This window comes from Struthio camelus, chromosome 12 (assembly GCF_040807025.1).
Source record: "Struthio camelus isolate bStrCam1 chromosome 12, bStrCam1.hap1, whole genome shotgun sequence".
NCBI lineage: Eukaryota > Metazoa > Chordata > Aves > Struthioniformes > Struthionidae > Struthio > Struthio camelus.
The window spans coordinates 26,561,739-26,576,195 of NC_090953.1; the positions used below are offsets into that span (position 1 = coordinate 26,561,739).

At 58.1% G+C, this 14,457-nt stretch overlaps 4 non-coding genes across 4 annotated transcripts; 3 read left to right on the forward strand and 1 right to left on the reverse strand.

The window, feature by feature from the left end:
• The first annotated feature begins 2,100 nt into the window (after nucleotides 1–2,100).
• Nucleotides 2,101–2,172, forward strand: TRNAG-UCC (transfer RNA glycine (anticodon UCC)). Its single transcript has one exon. It is a non-coding gene; the product is annotated as a tRNA-Gly (tRNA).
• Nucleotides 2,173–2,673: 501 nt separating this feature from the next.
• TRNAQ-CUG (transfer RNA glutamine (anticodon CUG)) lies at nucleotides 2,674–2,745 on the forward strand. Its single transcript has one exon. It is a non-coding gene; the product is annotated as a tRNA-Gln (tRNA).
• A 7,155-nt stretch (nucleotides 2,746–9,900) lies between these two features.
• TRNAC-GCA (transfer RNA cysteine (anticodon GCA)) lies at nucleotides 9,901–9,972 on the forward strand. Its single transcript has one exon. It is a non-coding gene; the product is annotated as a tRNA-Cys (tRNA).
• Nucleotides 9,973–10,630: 658 nt separating this feature from the next.
• On the reverse strand, nucleotides 10,631–10,712 carry TRNAS-AGA (transfer RNA serine (anticodon AGA)). Its single transcript has one exon. It is a non-coding gene; the product is annotated as a tRNA-Ser (tRNA).
• Between the last annotated feature and the right edge of the window lie 3,745 nt (nucleotides 10,713–14,457).

Below are 14,457 nucleotides of genomic sequence, written 5' to 3' on the forward strand. Positions count from 1 at the left end.
GGGACCGTGGGATCCAGGGAGGGTCGACTGGGAGACTCACTTCAGTGTATGTCTGTCTCTGTGTGTGTGTGTGTGTGTGTGTGTGTGTGTCTCTAAGGTTGAGACCCCAGGGGAGCTGGGTACCAGAGGGACCGGGGGAGTCCCAGCCAACTGTGAGAGGGACCGTGGGGTCGACTGAGAGCTCTGTGTGTGTGTGTAAGGATGAGTGTGAGTGTAAGGGTGCCTGTACTAGCAACTGGAGCGGGGCTGCGGGCTCTGGGGCCTCGTACGTCCATGTGCCAGCAGTTGGGGATGCCAGGAATCCAGGGGCAAGCTACTGGGCGGACTGAGTGTTTAAGCCTCCCTGCTGGAGGAATCCACATTACATAGATGTATATATACGTCCCACTAACAGACCTCTTCCCATGTCAACGCTGTGTGCTAGCAGGGGCTGGGACCAGCTGCCAAGGGCCCTGCCACTGCCTGTGCTGTGCTCACCTGCGGCTCCCAGCTCGTCCTCCCTTGTGGCGCAGCCCTGCCTTTGCTGCCCCCTGACAGCCTGGTGGCTGCCCCTAACACTGCACCAGGCCCAAGGAAGTGACAGAAATGCCTCCTACCCACCCCTGGAGCAGTAGATTGGATTTCAGGCAAAATCAGCCTCTTGACTTGAGTTTTGGTCACCATCCACACAAACCGCCACACCAGCAGACAGCGCTGTTTGTGTGTTTCCTCTTTCCACCATCTCAAAACTTCAGGACCGAGGTCCTTGGGTTCCTTGCAGTCTTTCCTCTTCAGCTCCTACTCTTGTTCTCTCTGCTTTCCCTCCCGTCTTAAAGACCTGACACATTTGCACTCCACCATCACGGGATGCCTCACGGGGCTCCCTTCTCTTCCTCCCCTCCAGCCACAGAGATACCAGAGGGAGAGTCAAACGATGCCCTGGTGTCAGCATATCCCAGGTGTCACCCTGATAACCAGGTGCTGGGGGCTGCTGCTGCAGGTGTCACCCTGATAACCAGGTGCAGGGCGTAACCCTGGGGTTACGCTTCTCAGGGCTTCTCAAACCCTGCATGCAGGCACTTCTCCTTCACAGTGCAGGTCCCAAGCCCAGGGCTTAGAGCCCCCAGCCCTCACAGGCAGACAGGGAGAAAAGACGCTGCACTTTGGGGAGGCAGGTGAAGCTCCAGGATTTCCCCAGCTCTGCTTCCTCCCCAGGGCTGGGCATCTGGTGGCACCTTCTGTCCAGTCCGCCTCACTCCACAGCAGGCACTGGGAGGTAAGTGAGACACTTCCCCTGGAGTCCCAGGTGTGGTGCCTCTGTTGGGGTGTATTGCAGCCCTCATGTTCCTGCCTGCTGCCCACGTCTGAATGTGCTCGTCTGTGGGTCTGTGCGTGCCCAGCTGTGGTGTGTCCAAAGAGTGCAAAGGAGAACTCCCCCCCCCCCCCATCCCCCTAGTGCAGCCTGGCCCTGGAACTCGCAGCAGGCCGGACGACATTGCACAGGGCACGTGATCACTGCTGCTGAGAGGTTTGGGGCAGGAAGCTGTGGCCGAGTGGGGAAGGCGATGGACGTGAAACGCATGGGGGTTTCCCTGCGCAGGTTCGAATCCTGCCAACTATGGGGCACCTGTCCCCTTTTGGGCTGCCTGGAGCGACCAGGCTCCAGCCCTGGACAAAGCCTCACAGCCACAGTCCCTCCAGCTGAACAGCGTGCCCGGTGAACCCTCCATCCCTCTAGTCATCCTCAGCTTCCCCCCAGAGTCGCCAGGGCGCGTGCAAACCCCCTCTCTCCTTTCCCAGCCACACAGGCTCACACCTTTCCTGACAGAGACATGCTCTCCTCTGGGGACGGATGGATTTTCTTCTCAGGGGCATGTTTTTCCCACGGGGCCAGAGCTGAGATGCACGTGCTTCTGTGATGGGAAGGGAGGCGTCCTATGTGGAAACTTCTGCAAGTTTTTGCAGCATCAGGAGAAGAGGCAGGGGCAGGGCAATGCTGCTTCCTATTCTTTTTCCTTCTGCTGCATCTTTCTCCCCTCTCAGACTCCCGGGATAGTCTTGAAAGCTCAGCGAGGGTCAGAGAGTGCCTGGGACGAGCAGGAGGCAGGCATAGGTCTGCATGCGTTGGTGGTATAGTGGTGAGCATAGCTGCCTTCCAAGCAGTTGACCCGGGTTCGATTCCTGGCCAACGCACGCACACTTTTCTTCTCCCAGGTGCCTGCAGAGGCCCTTCCACCTCCTGCCAGAAAAGAGCCCAGGTTTCCCCAACAGGTTCATGTTCCCTCGGGGAGCCACTCCCCTTGCTGCATGCACAGGCAGGGTGAGGCACCCCACAGAGCCCAGGAGAGACAGGGGCCCCCTCCTCCTTCAGCAATGCCTGCCTTGGCCAAAGCAGCAGGTCTGTCACCGAGCACAGCTTCCAGGCTGCTTGCCCTGCCCCCCGAGGCATAGCCCTGCAGAAGGAAGCGCCCCAGAATGAAGGTGCTACCTCCTTTGCTAGAAGCATGACAGGCTTCTGCAAAGGGCTCTGCTGCTCTCCTGAAGGGCCCGCTTCTGACTGCATGGTGCCTCAAGGGCCTGCAGAAAGGCTGTGCATGGGCGTTGCCGGGGAGATGCAGAAAGCCCCTGGCTCAGCCAGGACCATGTGGCTCAGCCCTGCTATAGCGACAGAGCGGCAAGAAGAGGTGTCCAGGCGGTCCCATGGTGTAATGGTGAGCACTCTGGACTCTGAATCCAGCGATCTGAGTTCAAGTCTCAGTGGGACCTCAGGCTTCTGCTTCACTGAGGGCCTGCCTCAGCTGACTGCATTTTACACCCTTGCGTTGCTCTTGGGTAGACTGCTTTACGCACTCCGGTCTTCCTTCCCTCTTCTCGTGCCCCTGGCACCGGGTTTGGGCAGAGGGTCACAGGATCACTGAACAGCTGAGGTGGGAAGGGACCTCTGCAGACTATCTAGTCCAACCCCTCCTCAAAGCAGGGTCAAGAAAAGGAGTCTGTTCAGGGCCCTGTGATGTCAAGTTTTGAAAAATCTCCATGGATGGAGACTCCACAGCTTCTCTGGGCAAGCTGTTCCCATGTTTGACAGCCCCGCACAGTAAAACAGGGGGGGGTTCTGTGTGTTTAAGTGGAATGTCTTGTACTTCATGGCTTGTGCCCACTGCCTCTTGCCCTGTCCCTGGGCACCGCCAAGAAGCGGCTGGCTCTCTCTTCTCTACTCCCTCTTCCCCCTCTTCGTCCACCACCTCAGGTACTTATACACATTGATAAGATTCCCCCCCACCCCTCCCCCCCAAACCTTAGCCCTCTCTTCCCCAGGCTAGACAATCCCAGCTCTGTTAGCCTCTCCTGGTATGACAGATGGCGCAAGCCCTTGACCTTCTCTGTGGCCTTTTGCTGTGCTCACTCCAGTGTGGCCTTGTCTCTCTCGTACCGGGAAGCCCAGAAATGGACACAGCACTCCAGATGTGCTCTCACCAGTGCTGAGCAGAGGGGAAGGATCACACCTCCCTCAGCCTGCTGGCAACGCTCTTCCTAACGCAGCCCAGGATGCTGCCAGCCGCCTTTGCTGCAAGGGCACGTTGCTGCCTCAAGTGCTGAAGGCCTTCCGGGACACAACAGCTCTGCTCTGAAATAAGTGCCCGTGAGATACCAAGCTCCTGGGGAGCTGACAGAGCCCCTAACTGCTGGAACCAGAAACATGACGGCACCAGTGGAGTCCCTGCAAGGGCACCTGGCATGCAGATGCCCAGGGGCTCCTGCAGAGGGAGGAAGGACACTTTGAAGAGCCCTGTTCACTTGCTGCCAGGTGCGGACTGGCCCGAGAGGGAAGGCAGAGGCAACAGCCCTGAGTCCGCAGAAGAGCTCCACCTACTGCAAAGATGGTGTAACTCGAGCAGCAGTCCCTGCTGGGAGATGTGGGTGGTACAGCTTTGGGAAGAGTAATGCATGAACTGGGGGACTGAACAGTGACACGGGATGTGGCTTGGTGTTTGGCTGCATGCTTGTAAGTACGAGGCCTTGGTTTGCTCCTGAGCAGCCCCGGTGCTTCTTGCCTCCAGTGCCTCCTGTAAGTAACCACCTGTCTTAGCAAAAAAGAGACAAGGCCCGGAGTGTCTGATTCCCAAAGGAATGCCAGGTCTCCAGCTGAGATTCAGGCTCAGACGGGCAACTTGACCCTGCCTGTCAAGGGCACTGAAGGTGCCCTTCCACAGCTCAGCTGAGCACAAAATGTCCGCTTTTTGCTGCCGTGTCATTAACGCTCACCACTAAGGACGCGTTTTTGCCTGTCTGCTCTTCTTGGCACAAACATTGCTCTTGGGAGACGCCAGGCCAGACAGGATACTGAAGTGCAGAAGGAGCACAAGGACTCATCAAATCCATCTTCCCCACTTCATTCCCTAGTGTATTTGCTGACTGCTGGAAATACCGATTGCCACCCTCCCTGGCATACTGCCTTATGCCCTCTGCCCCTCCGCCCCCTACACCTCCCAGTCCTGCCTCTCCTCAGCAGTACAGCAACCAGTGGGAAAAAGGTTCTCGGGCAAACGGCCAAAGGGTTCATGTCCTCCTCTGGCACAACAGGCAGCCTGGTGGGCTTTCAGACCCATGGGAATATGTGGATGTCTAACACATAGTTCGTAACACTGCTGCTGTCTCCTACCCGGGGAAAATTAGGGCAGGCTGTGAAAAGCTGCTGCTTCCTGAGCACGCATGCAAGACCTGCTGAGTACATGGGCACAAGAAATGAAGACCCCCGCCCCCGAAGGCAGCTCTTGCGTGCTCTCCGAGGAGGGACTCAAGGCTGACCCTGAGAGACATCAGGGTGCCCTGATCACCCACTTACAGAGTCACACTCCTGTTCTCGGAAGCCCACAAAGACAGAAACCTCACCTTTGCCTGTGGACTTGATTGTCCTGGTTTTCTGTCTTTCTGTGCCTGTTGGCTTAGTTTTGGTGCGCTGGTATCCGTTTGGGGAGCTGCACTCAAATCGGGCAGTGCCCCATGCTTACAGGTGGACTCGCTGTGATGGGGGAGAGGAGGTTTTCCCTCCCCGGTTTCCAGCAGAGAGAGGTAAGCTAGGGACAGAGGGGAATGCAGAGGAACTGGTGGAGGCTGGAACTGGGAACAGCTCGTGCCTGGGTCATGGCAAGCCAGAGGTGCTGGGAGGTTTCCCAGGGAAGGGTCCATGCAGAGTGAGCTGGCAGAGCCTGTTGCTGAGGGCAAGGGAAGAGGCAGCTGGTGTGTGGGCTGGCTGACTGTGGCTGTGGCTGCTGCTTCTCTGTCCTGTGCACACACCAGAGTAGGGAGCAGCCAGGAAGAGGAAACAAAAGGCAAAAGAAAGACGGACACAAGGCTTGGTGTGGCCAAGGCTTGGTATTGACCCCGCAGGGGTCGATACAGGGCCCAATACTGCTCAACTTGTTCATTAATGACCTGGATGATGGGACCGAATGCACCCTCAGCAAGTTTGCTGATAAGAGAAAACCGGGAGGAGTACCTGATACGCCACAGGGTTGTGCTGCCGTTCAGACGGACCTCGGCAGGCTGGAGAAACGGGCAGACAGGAGCCGCAGGAAGTTCAGCAAGGCAAAGTGCAACGCCCTGCACCCGGCGAGGAATAACCCCAGGCACCCGGGGAGGAATAACACCCAGGCATGGTGGGGGCCGACCTGCTGGAAAGCAGCTTTGCAGAAAAGACCTGGGGGTCCTGGCACCCTACAAGCTGACCACAAGCCAGCAACGTGCCTTTGTGGCAAAGGCGGCCCACGGTAGGCTGGGCTGCGTGAGGAAGAGTGTTGCCACCAGGTCAAGGGAAGTGGTGCTTTCCCCTCTACTCAGCGCTCCAGAGGCCACATCTGGAGCGCGGTCTCCAGTTCTGGGCTCCGCAGTGGAAGAAAGAGAGGGCCCTACCGGCACGAGTCCAGCAAAGAGGCACAAGGATGATTAGGGGCCTGGAGAACCTCTCATATGAGGAGAGGCTGAGAGAGTCGGGACTGTTGAGCCCGGAGAAGAGAAGGCTCACGGGGCATCTTACCAGTGCGTATAACTATCCAACGGGAGGGTCGAACGAAGACAGACCAAGGGAGTGGTGCCCCTCTTCTCGGTGGTGCCCACTGACAGGGCAAGAGTCATCGCACACAAACTGAACACGGGAAATTCAGCTTGAACGTGAGAAAATGCTTCTTTAGCGTGAGGCTGGCTGAACATTGGAACAGGTGGCCCAGAGAGGTTGTGGATTCTCCATCCTTGGTTTTCCCTCCTCAGGTTCTGGCAGAGAGAGGTAAGCTCAGGACAGGGGGGAATGCTTTCCTGTGCAGAGCGGGTGGCTAACGGAGGCTGGCGGAGAAAGAAACACCACCACGAGTCTCCAGCTATGCTGCACAACATCTTTAATGAGCAGGAAGGAAAAAAGGAAAAAAAGCAGCACAGAGACCAAGACACATGTTTCCTGGGTTGAGTGAGGCACAGAGAATTGCCCGTTTCCCCAGGACAAGCGGCATGCAAAGCGTTTGCCTTTTCCCATTCCAGCTCTACCTTGTGGCAATCACATCCTACCTACAGCAATTCCTAACCCCCAAACCGTCCTGCCGTCAGCAGGAGACTCAGCAGAGCGGACGAGCACGAGCTCTTTCTCGAGGAGCTCAGAGTGCAGCAGAGCCAGAGGCAGCATGGCGAGGCCTGGCTCTGTGAGGTGGAGCTGGGAACTCAGTGCGCTCAGGCCTCCAGCCCTTTCAAGACCCCCACCAGATCAGCCTTTCTTTTCTTTCCTCATCTTTCTCTGTGCCCTCCAAATCCAGTTCTAGCTGCATGTCCCCGAGGGGCCTGCGGCTGGTTTTCTTAAAATGCACAACAAGCGTTACATCTCACCTTAAGGCTGGATTTGAGGGCCTGGCAGCAAAGATTTGCTTAGCCCACTGCTTATTGCCCCAGGTCCGGGTGCAGTTCTGGGTGAAGCAGCAAGGATGGAAACTGATCAGATTGTCACAGCAGAAAAAGATTGGGCTGAACAGAAGTCGCAGCAATCACCTCTTAACAACACACTGCGCGCATACAAGCTCCCACGCCCTCCGAGTAACACAGCACAGGGACGCTGACCCACTTTTGGAATACGACCCATTACGGTGGGTTTCAAGCACCGGTGGACAGGCTGGTCGTACCAGATTGCCAAAACAAACAGTTCAAGCTGCGTTCAAGGTGGCAGAGGATGCACTTGGCTATTTGGTTAGGGACGATCCGCTGGAGGCGCAGATTCTTGTGTGCAGGCATCCCTGCAGCTGAACACAGATCTCCCCCTTCTGCCTGAAAGAACCCTCGCCTTCCCAACTGCGCACAACTACCCCCTTGAAACGGGAAAGAGGTAAAGTCCCTAAACATTTCCATTCACCTGCCAAGCTGAGGCAGCCCGCGTATCAAAGTTGTGTCACCACCATGACAGCAATCCAGCCCACAGGAAGAGGAGAAGTGGGGCGTGGCTGACCTCGTTCCCCAGGGAAACTTGGGGAACATTCCCAGTATTCAGAGTTGAGGACATTGCTGGCGCTAGTCAGGCCACACCAGAGCCAGATTCCACTGCCTAGGGCCCAGGGAACGATAGCAGGTTCTGGACGAGGAAGAGGAGGGCAGAGAGCAAGGCAGGTCCCTGCAAGGGAGGAAGGGCAGACAGTCACTCCTGGGGATCTCCATGGGTATGTCCTTAGAGAACTTGACGGGGGCTTCATGCTTTGCCAGCCCGGGGCTCTGACTGGGGAGTGCAGAACCGAGGCGTGGGACAGTGACCAAAGAGGTTCCTGTGCCCTTCCCTGAAAGGGACTCCACACCCAAATTGACCCGTTTTCCTTAGCAAGTTCATCCCAGGGCCAAAAGCCTGGATGGCCTGCTTTTTTAGGAGTGGGTCAGAGCAGTGAGGCAAAAGCTCACAGATGTTTTTCCTGGGCCGTGGATGGAGTGGCCCACTCAAGGCATTTTAATTCCAAATAGGCTTTGACTCAGCCTCCTGGAACACATGGGAGCCCTCGTAACGTGGAAGAGCGGGGAAAACCCCCAAACTCCAGGGAAACGTGCGTCGGTGTGCTGCTGACTTGGGTGGAGACGGTGTCCTGGCTTCAGGCGTGCCAGCGATACCAGGGTTTTTGGCCTCGCTCCTCCACAACTGCCTCCTTCCTGAGGGACGTTTCCTGAAACAACTGGTGCCACTATGCAATCTCCTGCTCCTGCCTTTAAAGCTGTTGCCTTTCTGCTGCTGGTCCAGGGCCTGCGTGACTCAGTGCAGCCCAAACTGTTTCAGGTTGCAAGGGATCTCTGGCGGCCCTCTGGGCCAACGCCCCGTTCCAATCAGGCCAAACTTCCCAGCGACATCAGGAGGCTCAGGGCCTTGCCCGGCCAGCTTCTGAACGCTGCAATGAAGGGAGACGCCACTCTCCCATGGGCAGCCTCTTCCAGGGCTGTGCCGTGCTCCCTGTGACTTGTTCTTCCAAAGAGACAGTTGACATCTCCCTGGTTGCACCTGGAACTGTGCCCCTTGCTGTTTTGCTGTGCACCTCTGAGGAGAGCTTGGCTCTGCCTTTTCCATAACCCGCTGTAGCTGGTGGGAGACGGCAGTGTGATCCCCTCCTCCCCTCCTTGCCTTCTCCCCTCCAGGCGCCACAAAAACAATGCCTTCAACCTTCCTCATATGGCCTGTGCTGCAGGCCTGACCCTCAGCCTCTTCCTCTGCCACTAGCTCTCTCCAGGTTGTTGCCATTGCACTTGTCCTGAGGGAACAGAACCCAGTCTGGCCTGCTGTACAAACCTGCTGAAAGGCCCCTCTGTCCCACTGTCCAGGTCGCCCATAAAAAGCCTAAAGCTTTTTGGCATCTGGACTGATCCCTGAGGGAGGCCACTAGGAAGCAGTCGCCAGATGGCCCTTTTTCCCACTGAGTAAAGGCCTTTGAGCCCAACGGTCCACCCCATTTTCCCCTCACATTAGCGTCGTCAGGCTCCAGGCCGTAACTCACCGGTCTGGCTCGAAGGATGCTGTGAGAGACAAGGCCTTGACAAAGGCCTTGCTAGGCTCAAGGTGAACAGCGGTAGCAACAGCATTTGCAGCGGTAAAAGCTCTTCTTTATGTCCTTGATGTGCCCTGCCAGTTCCAACGCAGGCCAAGCTTTGCCTTTCCTACCACCATTGCGGTATGCCTGGACAGTGAGGCTCTATTTGTGCTTTCTCGCCTGTCCCTGTTTTCACCTCCTGTGCTAAGCAGTCATCCCTGACTCCCTCCACAAGCCCCCAGGGGTTACCTGAGTCCCAGCATGTTGCCCTCGTGGCAGAGGCTGGGGAGCTGGACGTCCCCATGAGGAAAGGGAGTCTGTGACCTGGAAACCTCCTTGGGCTGCTACAGAAGATTTTGTCCACTTCTCATCATGAGCGGGTTGTCTCTACCACAGCGTCACTTCCCGCTGCACTGAGGAGGAGGGGGACAAGGGCTCACAGGGCAGACATGCAGGAGGGTCAGAGGCCTTGAGCCAGCGATGGCTGGGAGAACAGGGCCCAGCCTGCATTTGCTACAGGGGCTCGCAGGGCCGGCCAGGAATATGGCAAAGCTACAGCAAAGCCAGGAACTGTGGAGCCTGTTTGGAGACTGTGGGACGGGGCCTGGTTGCCAAGGGCCCTGCCCTTGCCTGGGCTGTGCTTGCTCGCAGCTCCCAGCAGGGAAGCCGTGGCTTGCGTGCAGGCTGAGGTGGTAGAGCCTGTTGGTGAGGGCGAAGGAAGAGGTAGCTGGTGTGTGGGCCAGCTGTTTGTGGCTGTGGCTGCTGGCTGCCTGTCCCATGCACACGCCAGAGCGGGGAGCAGCCAGGAAGAGGAGGCAAAAAGCAAAAGCAAGAGGGACAAGGCTGGGCGTGCAGACGTGAGCATGGGGAGTCCAGCAGTGGTGTGCATGATGCAGGGGGTGTAGCTCAGTGGGAGAGCATTTGACTGCAGATCAAGAGGTCCCTGGTTCAACTCCAGGTGCCCCCTCCACTGCTGCTTTTCTTCCTGGAGCTTCTCCTGTGCCTTGGCGGCCTGCTTCCCCATCCCTCAGTGGGAAGGCTGTGGGGGACAGACAGCCCAGCATGGACCTGTCTCGGCTTCTCGTTCTCTGGGCTCTCGCCTCATGACACCCTTGGGGTTTCCCCTTTCCTTAAGGTGCTGCACCTCCCAGGGAGGGCAAGAGCAGCCCCTCTTCCTTCCCAGGGGCTGTGTTGCCACTGCTCTGTCGGGAGCTGGAGGGCATGAGCTGAGAGAAACCTCCTGCCCTTGTCTAGCACACAGGTCAGGGTCTGTGACACAAGAGGGATGGTCTCCCAATGTCACCGGTTAACGCTGAGTCTGGCTTCCACCGGCTTTTTTCCCATAAAGTGGAGCTTAAAGGCTAAACAGGCTAAATGCACCCTTTGTCATCTCATCCTTTTGCACCTGGGAAAGGTGTGTTGTGCCTGCCAGGACTGCAGGAAGTTGGGGGGGGGGGGGGGGAGAGCGAGCAGAGCCGTAGAGGGAGGGTGGGTGTTTTGCTGTGTGACCGGGCTTGACGTGCTGCTGTGCTGCTGTGCAGCTGCGCAGCTGGAGGGACCCTCCGTACCCGCAGGGCTGGTCTGGAGCGTGGCCTTTCCAGGCAGCCCAAAAGGAGATGGCGCCCCGTAGTTGGCAGGATTCGAACCTGCGCGGGGAAACCCCAATGGATTTCTAGTCCATCGCCTTCACCACTCGGCCACAACTACCTGCCCCAAACTGCTCTGCAGCAGTGAGCGGGTGCCCTGTGCTGTGGCACCTGGCTCCCGGGGAGTTTGAGGGCCAGGCTGTGCTGGGGCATGTCCTTTCCACTCTGTGGACACCACGCAGTCAGGCACCAGAGGCCCCTGCAGCCAGTGCTGGAGAGGCCTTGAGAGACATGGTGCCAGGGCGATGGCTGCAGCTCCCAGTGCCTGGTTGTCAGGCTGGCCTCTGGGATATGCTGATGCTGGAGGATGGTTTCACTCTCCCTCCGGCATCCCCATGGCGGGAGGGGAGAAAAGGAAGGGAGCAGTGTGAGGCATCCAGTGATGGTGGAGAGGAAATGTGTCAGGTGTATAAGAAGGAAGAGAAAGCAGAGAGCCCAGGAGTAGGAGTGGAAGGGGAAAGACTGCAAGGAAGCCATGGCCCAGCTCCGGCCTCCCCCCCCACCCCAGGTGTGAGGGTTTTGAGGTGATGGGGAAGAGCCTGGAGAGACTGTGAGAGGAGGAAATGTGTGTGCAGGGGGGCTGGAAGGAGGAGGCAGAGCCAGTTCATGAGCTGTGGGGAGCAGGAGGCACGCCTGGGTCCGCATGTGCTGGTGGTGCAATGGTGAGCGTAGCTGCCTTCCAAGCAGTGCAGGACAGGTTTTGTTCCCAGACAACACGGACAAAACGTTCTTCTTCCAGGTGCCTGCAGAGGCCCTTCCACCTCCTTCAGGGAAGTTCCTGCTGGAACACAGCTCAGCTTTCTCCAGCAAGCTCTCATCCCCTGAGGGGAGCCACTCCCCTTGTTGCAGCCTCCCTGCATGCACAGCCACGGTGGGGCACCCCACAGAGCCCAGGAGAGACAGGCCCCCTCCTCCTTCAGCAATGCCTGCCTTGGCAAAAGCACATGGAAGGCACTGAAGCGGCAGAGCTGCTGAGGGTGGAGGTTATCATGGCCAGGAGTCAAGCGCAGACCAGCTGCTTGGCAGGCAGCTGTGCTCATCTCAGGCACAGAAGTGCCCGCTGCCCCACAGCCTTCCTGCTGGCCCCAGTTCTGCCCCTGCTCTCCTCTTCCTGCCCGCCTCCAAAGCCAGCCTGGCTGGGGGCTGGGGAAGGGCAAGCTGGGCAGAACCTGGTGGGTCAGGAAGCACCACCTCCCCAGCTCCGCTGCCAGCAGGACGGCGTCCTGCGGTGGGCTCAGACCACCAGCCTTGGGGTGCCCTCTCTGCTGGTGCCACAGAGCTGCCCATGCGGGGCCTCTCAGGGCCACCTTTTCCTGCCTCAGAAATGTCCCAGCCCCCTGGATGCTCTGGGTGGGCGGGGGCAGTGTGTTAGGGCCGGGAGTGTAGATTAGGCACCATGGACAGCCCCCCCGCCTGGCTCTGGGTTTTCCTGTGTGGCCATCCCCTCCCCACACAGCTTGGGGTGCAAATGGAGCCTGTGGGCACATCTCCCTTCTTGCACTGTAAAGGAACACTGCCAAGGCCCCCTCCCCACCTCCTGCCCCCGCCCACCCATGCGCGCGCGCACACACACACGCACACGCTTGCAGAGACTGTACAGGCAAGCTTGGCTCAACGAGAGCGATTATCACTAGCGACTCCTGAAACGGTGAGCCCTGCTATTACGGGATAAGGCCATGCTACGGCTGTGCCAGTCCCACAAGTAGCTGCTGCTGAAAGGGATGGCCACATGCCCCTCTGTCCCAATCCCACCTTGTCCCTCACGCTGGCTCTGACACTCTCCTGACAGGGAGCTGGTGTAGAGGGTGATGCTGGTTGGGAACCATTGATTTACGTGGGGAGTTACTTTCTCCCGGTGCAGCTCCGTGAAGCTGCACTCATCATGGGCCCACATAAGCACCGGAGAAAGCACGAGGGAAGCAGAGAGAGGACATGGCCAGAAACAGAGCGGCTTTCGCCTCTGCAGGGCGCTTTCCTGTCCAGCTGGCTTTTCTGCAGGGCCAAACACCGTGCGCTGGGTGAGCAAGCGAGTGAGCCACGCTTTCAGACAAGCCCTGACTTGCGCATGCACAAAATATGCTCTGCTAGCCTCAAACATCTCCGCTAGCCGACAGGAAACTGAGGGCTTACTGACCTCCTGCTGCCTCAGGATGTGGGTCTGGGTGCCCCCCTGGTTATGCAAGTGGGAGGCCACCGGACCCCTTGACACAGGCACCATGGTGGCAGGTCAGGGGCCAGCTCCGTTAGGCTCTCTGCAGCTGAATATACAACAGCTGGAGCACTGCAGGCCACTCTGCAGAACCAAGAAATGGAGGGGAACAGCTTCCAAGAAGTGGCTTTTTGTGCGGTATCTGTCACTGTTTTCCTGTACTGTAGACAAAACCAAGGTGGAAAGAGAGGGGCACCTTCAGAGCTTCTTTAAAAGCTTTTCACCATTCAGACCCCGTGCTGCTCCAGCCTCTTAGAGGAGGAGCCTGAGTGTCCGGGAGCAGCAAGCGCCGGCTGATCCCTAAGGGATGGGGAGCCGGGTGCGATAACACGACTGGCTGGGCAAGGACCTTGCCTGCCAGGGTCCCTTCCCACCGCCACCAAGCCAGGCAAACAGGGCAGGCCTGGAGATGCTAGCGAGGCTCAGCAAAGAGTACAGATCACCAGGGAAGTTCACCTGGTGATGAGGCAGGTCCGAGGTCAAGCTGGGAAGTAAATCTGCAGCTCAGGGTCAGGGTCAGAATCGGGTCTGGCAAGGGTGGTGAGGGTCAGACGCAGTCCAGTGATCACCAGGCAGGTCCATGGTGAAAAGGCAGGTCTGAGGTCAGGCTGGGACGTCAGACCGCGGGTCAGTGTCCAGATCAATGGGGTCCATGGCTAGGCAGGGACATGGCCGTGACAGAGCCAGAGACTAGTACTCCCACAACATAGCGCAGCCAGAGGAAAGGCCTAGGGCTGAGCTTAAATGGGGCTCCTGGGCCCACAGGAAGAGGGTGCATGGTGGTGGGGGGGGGAGGTCCGAGCTGAGGCTGGTCAGGGCACTGAAGCCTATCAGTGCCCTCAGGGCTGTGACAGAGGGGGTCCCTCTCTCTGCTCAGCAGTGCCAGGAGCAGGCAGAAAGAGGGCCCAGCATAGCCCCGTGGTCTCATTGAACAGTCTCCCAAGGCCACCCTCCCACTGCTCTCCAAGAACCCAGAAACTCAGCGCAGTGACTCAGAAAAATCCAGCTCTGCCCTTGGAGAATATAGGTGTCTTTCTCTCCCTGGGAATGGAGAGAAAAGTGTGACTTGGAGCTGTGATTTGATTTCAGCACACCTGAGCTCTGTATTCTTGCTCTGGACAAGCCAACATGCTGTCACGGTGCTCCTGAGTCATGGCAAGAGTACGCATGTCTTTCCCACCGGCAGGCGCCACACAGGCAAGTGTGGGACTCCGGATGGTGTAGCCCATAGAAGAGGGGTTTGCTCTGGGGTGCTCCCCAGGAGTTAGCGAACCCCAGGTGCACCATGGCTGTGGGGTTGCTGCACCCTGGGGGCACACCCTCTAACCACCCCATGATTGACAAGACCACATGAAGGAGAAGTGACACCGCAGACCCACACCACAAACATCTAGGGGCTGTGGAGCCATCCCCCACAGAACGACCTGTTACTGGGCGTACCGTTACCAACAATTGCTACCCATGCTGGGTACGAGGGCTGGGCTGGGCACGAGGTTACCTGTTGGTATGCACTCTGCTATTGACTAGAGCCATACAGCTTTTGTATACCTGTGGGCTGGCGTTGTTTCGACTGGGTGTAAAAGAGAGGAAGCCCCAT